Below are 13,367 nucleotides of genomic sequence, written 5' to 3' on the forward strand. Positions count from 1 at the left end.
GATCTCTCTCTGTCCAATTAGAGACAGGAACCAATGAACTACCAGAAGGATCTCTCTCTGTCCAATTAGAGACAGGAATCAATGAACTACCAGAAGGATCTCTCTGTCCAATTAGAGACAGGAATCAATGAACTACCAGAAGGATCTCTCTCTGTCCAATTAGAGACAGGAATCAATGAACTACCAGAAGGATCTCTCTTTGTCCAATTAGAGACAGGAATCAATGAACTACCAGAAGGATCTCTCTCTGTCCAATTAGAGACAGGAATCAATGAACTACCAGAAGGATCTCTCTCTGTCCAATTAGAGACAGGAATCAATGAACTACCAGAAGGATCTCTCTGTCCAATTAGAGACAAGAATCAATGAACTACCAGAAGGATCTCTCTCTGTCCAATTAGAGACAGGAACCAATGAACTACCAGAAGGATCTCTCTGTCCAATTAGAGACAGGAATCAATGAACTACCAGAAGGATCTCTCTCTGTCCAATTAGAGACAGGAACCAATGAACTACCAGAAGGATCTCTCTCTGTCCAATTAGAGACAGGAATCAATGAACTACCAGAAGGATCTCTCTGTCCAATTAGAGACAGGAATCAATGAACTACCAGAAGGATCTCTCTCTGTCCAATTAGAGACAGGAATCAATGAACTACCAGAAGGATCTCTCTTTGTCCAATTAGAGACAGGAATCAATGAACTACCAGAAGGATCTCTCTGTCCAATTAGAGACAGGAATCAATGAACTACCAGAAGGATCTCTCTCTGTCCAATTAGAGACAGGAATCAATGAACTACCAGAAGGATCTCTCTGTCCAATTAGAGACAGGAATCAATGAACTACCAGAAGGATCTCTCTCTTTGTCCAATTAGAGACAGGAATCAATGAACTACCAGAAGGATCTCTCTCTTTGTCCAATTAGAGACAGGAATCAATGAACTACCAGAAGGATCTCTCTGTCCAATTAGAGACAGGAATCAATGAACTACCAGAAGGATCTCTCTCTGTCCAATTAGAGACAGGAATCAATGAACTACCAGAAGGATCTCTCTGTCCAATTAGAGACAGGAATCAATGAACTACCAGAAGGATCTCTCTCTTTGTCCAATTAGAGACAGGAATCAATGAACTACCAGAAGGATCTCTCTCTTTGTCCAATTAGAGACAGGAACCAATGAACTACCAGAAGGATCTCTCTGTCCAATTAGAGACAGGAATCAATGAACTACCAGAAGGATCTCTCTCTGTCCAATTAGAGACAGGAATCAATGAACTACCAGAAGGATCTCTCTGTCCAATTAGAGACAGGAATCAATGAACTACCAGAAGGATCTCTCTCTGTCCAATTAGAGACAGGAACCAATGAACTACCAGAAGGATCTCTCTCTGTCCAATTAGAGACAGGAATCAATGAACTACCAGAAGGATCTCTCTCTGTCCAATTAGAGACAGGAACCAATGAACTACCAGAAGGATCTCTCTCTGTCCAATTAGAGACAGGAATCAATGAACTACCAGAAGGATCTCTCTCTCTGTCCAATTAGAGACAGGAACCAATGAACTACCAGAAGGATCTCTCTCTGTCCAATTAGAGACAGGAATCAATGAACTACCAGAAGGATCTCTCTGTCCAATTAGAGACAGGAATCAATGAACTACCAGAAGGATCTCTCTCTGTCCAATTAGAGACAGGAATCAATGAACTACCAGAAGGATCTCTCTCTCTGTCCAATTAGAGACAAGAATCAATGAACTACCAGAAGGATCTCTCTCTGTCCAATTAGAGACAGGAACCAATGAACTACCAGAAGGATCTCTCTGTCCAATTAGAGACAGGAATCAATGAACTACCAGAAGGATCTCTCTCTGTCCAATTAGAGACAGGAATCAATGAACTACCAGAAGGATCTCTCTCTTTGTCCAATTAGAGACAGGAATCAATGAACTACCAGAAGGATCTCTCTGTCCAATTAGAGACAGGAATCAATGAACTACCAGAAGGATCTCTCTCTGTCCAATTAGAGACAGGAATCAATGAACTACCAGAAGGATCTCTCTCTCTGTCCAATTAGAGACAGGAATCAATGAACTACCAGAAGGATCATCAAGGACAACAACCACCCAAGCCACTGCCTGTTCACCCCGCTATCATCCAGAAGGCGAGGTCAGTACAGGTGCATCAAAGCTGGGACCGAGAGACTGAAAAACAGCTTCTATCTCAAGGCCATCAGACTGTTAAACAGCCACCACTAACATTTAGCGGCCGCTGCCAACATACTGACTCAACTCCAGCCACTTTAAAAATGGAATTGATGGAAATTGATCAAAAATGTATCACTAGCCACTTTAAACAATGCCACTTAATATAATGTATATGTATATACTGTACTCTATATCATCTACTGCATCTTGCCATCGGTGTCAGTATAAAGGTACCACAGTATTACTCCTTAAAGGTGTCAGTATAAAGGTACCACAGTATTACTCCTTAAAGGTGTCAGTATAAAGGTACCACATTATTACTCCTTAAAGGTGTCAGTATAAATGTACCACAGTATTACTCCTTAAAGGTGTCAGTATAAAGGTACCACAGTATTACTCCTTAAAGGTGTCAGTATAAAGGTACCACAGTATTACTCCTTAAAGGTATAAAGGTACCACAGTATTACTCCTTAAAGGTACAAAGGTACCACAGTATTACTCCTTAAAGGTGTCAGTATAAAGGTACCACAGTATTACTCCTTAAAGGTGTCAGTATAAAGGTACCACATTATTACTCCTTAAAGGTGTCAGTATAAAAGGTGTCAGTATAAAGGTACCACAGTATTACTCCTTAAAGGTGTCAGTATAAAGGTACCACAGTATTACTCCTTAAAGGTGTCAGTATAAAGGTACCACATTATTACTCCTTAAAGGTGTCAGTATAAATGTACCACAGTATTACTCCTGAAAGGTGTCAGTATAAAGGTACCACAGTATTACTCCTTAAAGGTGTCAGTATAAAGGTACCACATTATTACTCCTTAAAGGTGTCAGTATAAAGGTATCACAGTATTACTCCTTAAAGGTGTCAGTATAAAGGTATCACAGTATTACTCCTGAAAGGTGTCAGTATAAAGGTATCACAGTATTACTCCTTAAAGGTGTCAGTATAAAGGTATCACAGTATTACTCCTGAAAGGTGTCAGTATAAAGGTATCACAGTATTACTCCTTAAAGGTGTCAGTATAAAAGGTGTCAGTATAAAGGTACCACAGTATTACTCCTTAAAGGTGTCAGTATAAATGTACCACAGTATTACTCCGTAAAGGTGTCAGTATAAAGGTATCACAGTATTACTCCTTAAAGGTGTCCGTATAAAGGTATCACAGTATTACTCCTTAAAGGTGTCAGTATAAAGGTATCACAGTATTACTCCTTAAATGTGTCAGTATAAAGGTACCACAGTATTACTCCTTAAAGGTGTCAGTATAAATGTACCACAGTATTACTCCGTAAAGGTGTCAGTATAAAGGTATCACAGTATTACTCCTTAAAGGTGTCAGTATAAAGGTACCACAGTATTACTCCTTAAAGGTGTCAGTATAAAAGGTGTCAGTATAAAGGTACCACAGTATTACTCCTTAAAGGTGTCAGTATAAATGTACCACAGTATTACTCCGTAAAGGTGTCAGTATAAAGGTACCACAGTATTACTCCTTAAAGGTGTCAGTATAAAGGTATCACAGTATTACTCCTGAAAGGTGTCAGTATAAAGGTATCACAGTATTACTCCTTAAAGGTGTCAGTATAAAGGTATCACAGTATTACTCCTGAAAGGTGTCAGTATAAAGGTATCACAGTATTACTCCTTAAAGGTGTCAGTATAAAAGGTGTCAGTATAAAGGTACCACAGTATTACTCCTTAAAGGTGTCAGTATAAATGTACCACAGTATTACTCCGTAAAGGTGTCAGTATAAAGGTATCACAGTATTACTCCTTAAAGGTGTCGTTATAAAGGTACCACAGTATTACTCCGTAAAGGTGTCAGTATAAAGGTACCACAGTATTACTCCGTAAAGGTGTCAGTATAAAGGTACCACCGTATTACTCCTTAAAGGTGTCAGTATAAAGGTACCACAGTATTACTCCTTAAAGGTGTCAGTATAAAGGTACCACAGTATTACTCCTTAAAGGTGTCAGTATAAAGGTACCACAGTATTACTCCTTAAAGGTGTCAGTATAAAGGTACCACAGTATTACTCCGTAAAGGTGTCAGTATAAAGGTACCACAGTATTACTCCGTAAAGGTGTCAGTATAAAGGTACCACAGTATTACTCCTTAACGGTGTCAGTATAAAGGTACCACAGTATTACTCCTTAAAGGTGTCAGTATAAAGGTACCACAGTATTACTCCTGAAAGGTGTCAGTATAAAGGTACCACAGTATTACTCCTTAAAGGTGTCAGTATAAAGGTATCACAGTATTACTCCTTAAAGGTGTCAGTATAAAGGTACCACAGTATTACTCCTTAAAGGTGTCAGTATAAAGGTATCACAGTATTACTCCTTAAAGGTGTCAGTATAAAGGTATCACAGTATTACTCCGTAAAGGTGTCAGTATAAAGGTACCACAGTATTACTCCTTAAAGGTGTCAGTATAAAAGGTGTCAGTATAAAGGTACCACAGTATTACTCCGTAGTAAATAGTTATTGACAAGACATTTCAGCTTTTCATTTTGTATTAATTTGTAAAAACTTCAAAAAGCATAATTCCACTTTGACATTATGGGGTATTGTTTAGGCCAGTGAGAAACATCATAATCTATTTTAAATTCAGGCTGAAACACAAAATGAATACTTTCTGAAGGCACATGTCTGTCCTGTCTAGTATAACTATATCTAGATGTCTGTCAGTCCTGTCTAGTATAACTATATCTAGATGTCTGTCATTCCTGTCTAGTATAACTATATCTAGATGTGTCATTCCTGTCTAGTATAATTATATCTAGATGGCTCAGTCAGTCCTGTCTAGTATAACTATATCTAGATGTCTGTCAGTCCTGTCTAGTATAACTATGTCTAGATGTCTGTCATTCCTGTCTAGTATAACTATATCTAGATGTGTCATTCCTGTCTAGTATAATTATATCTAGATGGCTCAGTCAGTCCTGTCTAGTATAACTATATCTAGATGTCTGTCAGTCCTGTCTAGTATAACTATATCTAGATGTCTGTCAGTCCTGTCTAGTATAACTATATCTAGATGTCTGTCATTCCTGTCTAGTATAATTATATCTAGATGGCTGTCAGTCCTGTCTAGCATATCTAGATGTGTCAGTCCTGTCTAGTATAACTATATCTAGATGTGTCATTCCTGTCTAGTATAACTGTATCTATGATCTTCACTCAGGAACTAAGAGATTTCTATAAGAGAAACTGTTGATTAAAAGAGATCTATAAAACACGTGTGTGTGTGTGTGTGTGTGTGTGTGAAAACAAATACAGTGAGCTCAAAGTATTAGAACAGTGACATCTTGTAGTTTTGTCTCTGTACTTCAACAAGTTGGATTTGAAATGATACAATGACTACGAGGTTAAAGTGCAGACAGCTTTAATTTGAGGCTATTCCCATCCATATCAGGTGAAACATTTAGAAATTACAGCATTTTTTGTACATAGTTCCCCCCCATTTTAGGGGACCAAAAGTCAAAAGTGTAGTATTTGGTCCCATAATTCATAGCACTCAATAACTACATCAAGCTTTGTGACTCTACAAACCTGTTGGATGTATTTGCTGTTTGTTTTGGTTGTGTTTCAGATGATTTTGTACACAACAACAAAAAATGTGTCACTGTCCCTAATACTTTTGGTAATCTACAAGTACAAAATTTATTTAAGGTCTATGTGAAGCTGTGATTATATTTTAGCGTGTGTGTGTGTGAGGCCAGTCAGCGTTCTGAGTCGAGGTGATAATTTAAGGTCTATGTGAAGTTGTGATTATATTTTAGCGTGTGTGTGTGTGAGGCCAGTCAGCGTTCTGAGTCGAGGTGATAATTTAAGGTCTATGTGAAGCTGTGATTATATTTTAGCGTGTGTGTGTGTGAGGCCAGTCAGCGTTCTGAGTCGAGGTGATAATTTAAGGTCTATGTGAAGCTGTGATTATATTTTAGCGTGTGTGTGTGTGAGGCCAGTCAGCGTTCTGAGTCGAGGTGATCATTTAAGGTCTATGTGAAGCTGTGATTATATTTTAGCGTGTGTGTGTGTGTGTGTGTGTGTGTGAGGCCAGTCAGCGTTCTGAGTCGAGGTGATAATTTAAGGTCTATGTGAAGCTGTGATTATATTTTAGCGTGTGTGTGTGTGAGGCCAGTCAGCGTTCTGAGTCGAGGTGATCATTTAAGGTCTATGTGAAGCTGTGATTATATTTTAGCGTGTGTGTGTGTGAGGCCAGTCAGCGTTCTGAGTCGAGGTGATCATTTAAGGTCTATGTGAAGCTGTGATTATATTTTAGCGTGTGTGTGTGTGAGGCCAGTCAGCGTTCTGAGTCGAGGTGATCATTTAAGGTCTATGTGAAGCTGTGATTATATTTTAGCGTGTGTGTGTGTGAGGCCAGTCAGCGTTCTGAGTCGAGGTGATAATTTAAGGTCTATGTGAAGCTGTGATTATATTTTAGCGTGTGTGTGTGTGAGGCCAGTCAGCGTTCTGAGTCGAGGAGGCAGCGATGCGTTGGCGTCTCGGTGCCAGCGGGGGGAAGTGGCGAGGGGAGGCGGGGTCAGGACACTCAGCGCCACGCTCGGAAGTTTCAGCAGCGACCATAACTCCTCCCCTCTGGTCACTACGGCGACAACATCCTCCTCGCTGCCACACCAGGAGACTGCTCCGCTACGAAGCTTAGAGAGGAACAGAGAAACCCTACACACACACACACACACACACACACACACACACACACACACACACACACACACACACACACACACACACACACACACACCACCGAGTTAGGAACGGCTGTAGTGTGTAATTTTGTGACTGTAGCCTGTAGGACAGCAGGAACAGGTGAGGAACAGGTGAGGAACTACTACAGCAGTCAGCCTGTAGGCCTGATGGCTGCATGGTGCAGTAGGTGAGGAGCTACTACAGCAGTGGGCCTGATGGCTGCATGGTGCAGTAGGTGAGGAGCTACTACAGCAGTGGGCCTGATGGCTGCATGGTGCAGTAGGTGAGGAGCTACTACAGCAGTGGGCCTGATGGCTGCATGGTGCAGTAGGTGAGGAGCTACTACAGCAGTGGGCCTGATGGCTGCATGGTGCAGTAGGTGAGGAGCTACTACAGCAGTGAGCCTGTAGGCCTGATGGCTGCATGGTGCAGTAGGTGAGGAGCTACTACAGCAGTGAGCCTGATGGCTGCAGTAGGTGAGGAACTACTACAGCAGTGAGCCTGTAGGCCTGATGGCTGCATGGTGCAGTAGGTGAGGAGCTACTACAGCAGTGAGCCTGATGGCTGCAGTAGGTGAGGAACTACTACAGCAGTGGGCCTGATGGCTGCATGGTGCAGTAGGTGAGGAGCTACTACAGCAGTGGACCTGATGGCTGCATGGTGCAGTAGGTGAGGAGCTACTACAGCAGTGAGCCTGTAGGCCTGATGGCTGCAGTAGGTGAGGAACTACTACAGCAGTGGGTCTGATGGCTGCACGGTGCAGTAGGTGAGGAGCTACTACAGCAGTGGGTCTGATGGCTGCATGGTGCGGTAGGTGAGGAGCTACTACAGCAGTGGGCCTGTAGGCCTGATGGCTGCATGGTGCAGTAGGTGAGGAGCTACTACAGCAGTGGGCCTGATGGCTGCATGGTGCAGTAGGTGAGGAGTTACTACAGCAGTGGGCCTAATGGCTGCATGGTGCAGTAGGTGAGGAGCTACTACAGCAGTGGGCCTGTAGGCCTGATGGCTGCATGGTGCAGTAGGTGAGGAGCTACTACAGCAGTGGGCCTGATGGCTGCATGGTGCAGTAGGTGAGGAGCTACTACAGCAGTGGGCCTGTAGGCCTGATGGCTGCATGGTGCAGTAGGTGAGGAGCTACTACAGCAGTGGGCCTGATGGCTGCATGGTGCAGTAGGTGAGGACCTACTACAGCAGTGTGTGTGTGTGTTACATGGTGCAGTAGGTGAGCAGTGTGTGTGTGTGTGTTACCTGGGTATGAGGTCGTGGGAACGGGAAGCCAATTTAGCGAGCGCGCTCAGTAAGGAGGTAACCACCCTGGGGGAGGGGCTTCCAGAGGAAGTGATCTCGAAGAGGACTGCCTCCAATGCCTCGAAACAGGAAGTAACCAGATCCACGGAACACCGAGAGTCAAATGACACCGACAGGTACTCACCTAGCACCCACACCTAGTACACACACACACACACACACACACACACACACACACACACACACACACACACACACACACACACACACACACACACACACACACACCCAGTTAACAAGATAGATACATACACAGACACACAGACACACACACACACACCCAGTTAACAAGATAGATACACACACAGTGTCTCGATCTGTCACCATGTGTCTGTAAAGGTTACTGTGTTTCTGTATAGTAGAGTGTGTGTATATTAGAGTGTATAGTATAGTGTGTATAGTAGAGTGTGTATAGTATAGTAGAGTGTGTATAGTATATTGTGTATATCAAAGTGTGCGTATAGTATAATGTGTATAGTAGGTGTGTGCATATTAGAGTGTATAGTATAGTGTGTACAGTAGAGTGTGTGTATATTATATATATATATATATATATATTAGAGTATATAGTGTATAGTTCTCACCACGTGTGTATATTATACTGTATAGTACATATTATAGTATATAGTGTATAGTTCACCACATGTGTGTATATTATAGTGTATAGTATATATTATACTGTATAGTATATATTATAGTATATAGTATATAGTTCTCACCACGTGTGTATATTATAGTATATATTATAGTATATAGTTCTCACCACGTGTGTATATTATAGTATATAGTATATATTATAGTATATAGTGTATAGTATATATTATAGTATATAGTTCTCACCACGTGTGTATATTATAGTATATAGTATATATTATAGTATATAGTATATATTATAGTATATAGTTCTCACCACATGTGTGTACAGGTCTTCTTTGCTGTTGATGTTAGTGGTGGTTCCAGCAAACTCCAGCAGCTCCCGTGATTGGTCCACAACCAGAGAGGGGTGGAGCTTACACAGCTTCAACAAGTGGTGGCTAAAAACTCTAGAGAGAGAGAGAGAGAGAGAAACGAGAGAGAAACGAGAGAGAAGAGAGAAACGAGAGAGAAGAGAGAGAGAGAAACGAGAGAGAGGACAGTGAGAGTGAAAGAGAGAGAGACAGAGGAAAGATAGAGAGTTAATGAGCAGATGAGCTCCTGAATTGTTCAGCATGTTTTTACCAGAAGATAGACTGAGGGTTGTATAAAAGGAGGGTTATTTTACAGGGACATATACAGGCTAATACCCTCCACATCGTCTACAGGGTACTACCCTCCACATCGTCTACAGGGTACTACCCTCCACATCGTCTACAGGGTACTACCCTCCACATCGTCTACAGGGTACTACCCTCCATATCGTCTACAGGGTACTACCCTCCACATCGTCTACAGGGTACTGATCCACATCGTCTACAGGGTACTACCCTCCACATCGTCTACAGGGTACTGATCCACATCATATACAGGGTACTGATCCACATCGTCTACAGGGTACTACCCTCCACATCGTCTACAGGGTACTACCCTCCACATCGTCTACAGGGTACTGATCCACATCGTCTACAGGGTACTACCCTCCACATCGTCTACAGGGTACTGATCCACATCATATACAGGGTACTGATCCACATCGTCTACAGGGTACTACCCTCCACATCGTCTACAGGGTACTGATCCACATCGTCTACAGGGTACTACCCTCCACATCGTCTACAGGGTACTACCCTCCACATCGTCTACAGGGTACTGATCCACATCGTCTACAGGGTACTGATCCACATCGTCTACAGGGTACTACCCTCCATATCGTCTACAGGGTACTACCCTCCACATCGTCTACAGGGTACTACCCTCCACATCGTCTACAGGGTACTGATCCACATCGTCTACAGGGTACTACCCTCCACATCGTCTACAGGGTACTGATCCACATCATATACAGGGTACTGATCCACATCGTCTACAGGGTACTACCCTCCACATCGTCTACAGGGTACTGATCCACATCGTCTACAGGGTACTACCCTCAACATCGTCTACAGGGTACTACCCTCCACATCGTCTACAGGGTACTACCCTCCACATCGTCTACAGGGTACTACCCTCCACATCGTCTACAGGGTACTGATCCACATCTTCTACAGGGTACTGATCCACATCGTCTACAGGGTACTACCCTCCACATCGTCTACAGGGTACTGACCCACATCGTCTACAGGGTACTTATCCACATCGTCTACAGGGTACTGATCGACATCGTCTACAGGGTACTGATCCACATCGTATACAGGGTACTGATCCACATCGTCTACAGGGTACTGATCCACATCGTATACAGGGTACTGATCCACATCGTCTACAGGGTACTACCCTCCACATCGTCTACAGGGTACTACCCTCCACATCGTCTACAGGGTACTACCCTCCACATCGTCTACAGGGTACTACCCTCCACATCGTCTACAGGGTACTACCCTCCACATCGTCTACAGGGTACTACCTTCCACATCGTCTACAGGGTACTACCCTCCACATCGTCTACAGGGTACTGATCCACATCGTCTACAGGGTACTGATCCACATCGTCTACAGGGTACTGATCCACATCATATACAGGGTACTGATCCACATCGTCTACAGGGTACTACCCTCCACATCATATACAGGGTACTGATCCACATCGTCTACAGGGTACTACCCTCCACATCGTCTACAGGGTACTACCCTCCACATCGTCTACAGGGTACTGATCCACATCGTCTACAGGGTACTACCCTCCACATCGTCTACAGGGTACTGATCCACATCATATACAGGGTACTGATCCACATCGTCTACAGGGTACTACCCTCCACATCGTCTACAGGGTACTACCCTCCACATCGTCTACAGGGTACTACCCTCCACATCGTCTACAGGGTACTACCTTCCACATCGTCTACAGGGTACTACCCTCCACATCGTCTACAGGGTACTGATCCACATCGTCTACAGGGTACTGATCCACATCGTCTACAGGGTACTGATCCACATCATATACAGGGTACTGATCCACATCATATACAGGGTACTGATCCACATCGTCTACAGGGTACTGATCCACATCGTCTACAGGGTACTACCCTCCACATCGTCTACAGGGTACTACCCTCCACATCGTCTACAGGGTACTGATCCACATCGTCTACAGGGTACTACCCTCCACATCGTCTACAGGGTACTGATCCACATCATATACAGGGTACTGATCCACATCGTCTACAGGGTACTACCCTCCACATCGTCTACAGGGTACTGATCCACATCATATACAGGGTACTGATCCACATCGTCTACAGGGTACTACCCTCCACATCGTCTACAGGGTACTGATCCACATCGTCTACAGGGTACTACCCTCAACATCGTCTACAGGGTACTACCCTCCACATCGTCTACAGGGTACTACCCTCCACATCGTCTACAGGGTACTACCCTCCACATCGTCTACAGGGTACTACCCTCCACATCGTCTACAGGGTACTACCCTCCACATCGTCTACAGGGTACTACCCTCCACATCGTCTACAGGGTACTGATCCACATCGTCTACAGGGTACTGATCCACATCGTCTACAGGGTACTACCCTCCACATCGTCTACAGGGTACTACCCTCCACATCGTCTACAGGGTACTACCCTCCACATCGTCTACAGGGTACTGATCCACATCGTCTACAGGGTACTGATCCACATCGTCTACAGGGTACTACCCTCCACATCGTCTACAGGGTACTGATCAACATCATATACAGGGTACTGATCCACATAGTCTACAGGGTACTACCCTCCACATCGTATACAGGGTACTGATCCACATCGTCTACAGGGTACTACCCTCAACATCGTCTACAGGGTACTACCCTCCACATCGTCTACAGGGTACTACCCTCCACATCGTCTACAGGGTACTACCCTCCACATCGTCTACAGGGTACTACCCTCCACATCGTCTACAGGGTACTACCCTCCACATCGTCTACAGGGTACTACCCTCCACATCGTCTACAGCGTACTACCCTCCACATCGTCTACAGGGTACTACCCTCCACATCGTCTACAGGGTACTGATCCACATCGTCTACAGGGTACTGATCCACATCGTCTACAGGGTACTGACCCACATCGTCTACAGGGTACTGACCCACATCGTCTACAGGGTACTACCCTCCACATCGTCTACAGGGTACTACCCTCCACATCGTCTACAGGGTACTGATCCACATCGTCTACAGGGTACTACCCTCCACATCGTCTACAGGGTACTACCCTCCACATCGTCTACAGGGTACTACTCTCCACATCGTCTACAGGGTACTGATCCACATCGTCTACAGGGTACTACCCTCCACATCGTCTACAGGGTACTACCCTCCACATCGTCTACAGGGTACTACACTCCACATCGTCTACAGGGTACTACCCTCCACATCGTCTACAGGGTACTGATCCACATCGTCTACAAGGTACTGATCCACATCGTCTACAGGGTACTGACCCACATCGTCTACAGGGTACTACCCTCCACATCGTCTACAGGGTACTACCCTCCACATCGTCTACAGGGTACTACCCTCCACATCGTCTACAGGGTACTACCCTCCACATCGTCTACAGGGTACTACCCTCCACATCGTCTACAGGGTACTACCCTCCACATCGTCTACAGGGTACTACCCTCCACATCGTCTACAGGGTACTGATCCACATCGTCTACAGGGTACTGATCCACATCGTCTACAGGGTACTGACCCACATCGTCTACAGGGTACTGACCCACATCGTCTACAGGGTACTACCCTCCACATCGTCTACAGGGTACTACCCTCCACATCGTCTACAGGGTACTGATCCACATCGTCTACAGGGTACTACCCTCCACATCGTCTACAGGGTACTACCCTCCACATCGTCTACAGGGTACTACTCTCCACATCGTCTACAGGGTACTGATCCACATCGTCTACAGGGTACTACCCTCCACATCGTCTACAGGGTACTACCCTCCACATCGTCTACAGGGTACTACACTCCACATCGTCTACAGGGTACTACCCTC

At 44.4% G+C, this 13,367-nt stretch overlaps 2 long non-coding RNA genes across 10 annotated transcripts; one reads left to right on the plus strand and one right to left on the minus strand.

The window, feature by feature from the left end:
• Positions 1 to 2,219: 2,219 nt before the first annotated feature.
• Positions 2,220 to 5,452, plus strand: LOC129832407 (uncharacterized). 9 transcript variants are annotated; one of them, XR_008755943.1, is made up of 3 exons: positions 2,220 to 2,649; positions 2,690 to 4,521; positions 4,612 to 5,452. It is a non-coding gene; the product is annotated as an uncharacterized LOC129832407 (long non-coding RNA). The 9 variants fall into 9 exon arrangements; XR_008755942.1 differs by having other exon boundaries at positions 2,690 to 4,217; positions 4,294 to 5,452; XR_008755937.1 differs by having other exon boundaries at positions 2,690 to 3,989; positions 4,066 to 5,452.
• A 128-nt stretch (positions 5,453 to 5,580) lies between these two features.
• LOC129832402 (uncharacterized) lies at positions 5,581 to 9,278 on the minus strand. The gene is made up of 3 exons (XR_008755934.1): positions 9,141 to 9,278; positions 8,171 to 8,367; positions 5,581 to 6,895 (listed from the first exon to the last, which is right to left on the minus strand). It is a non-coding gene; the product is annotated as an uncharacterized LOC129832402 (long non-coding RNA).
• Between the last annotated feature and the right edge of the window lie 4,089 nt (positions 9,279 to 13,367).

This window comes from Salvelinus fontinalis, chromosome 2 (assembly GCF_029448725.1).
Source record: "Salvelinus fontinalis isolate EN_2023a chromosome 2, ASM2944872v1, whole genome shotgun sequence".
In the NCBI taxonomy this organism is placed as follows: Eukaryota; Metazoa; Chordata; class Actinopteri; order Salmoniformes; family Salmonidae; genus Salvelinus; species Salvelinus fontinalis.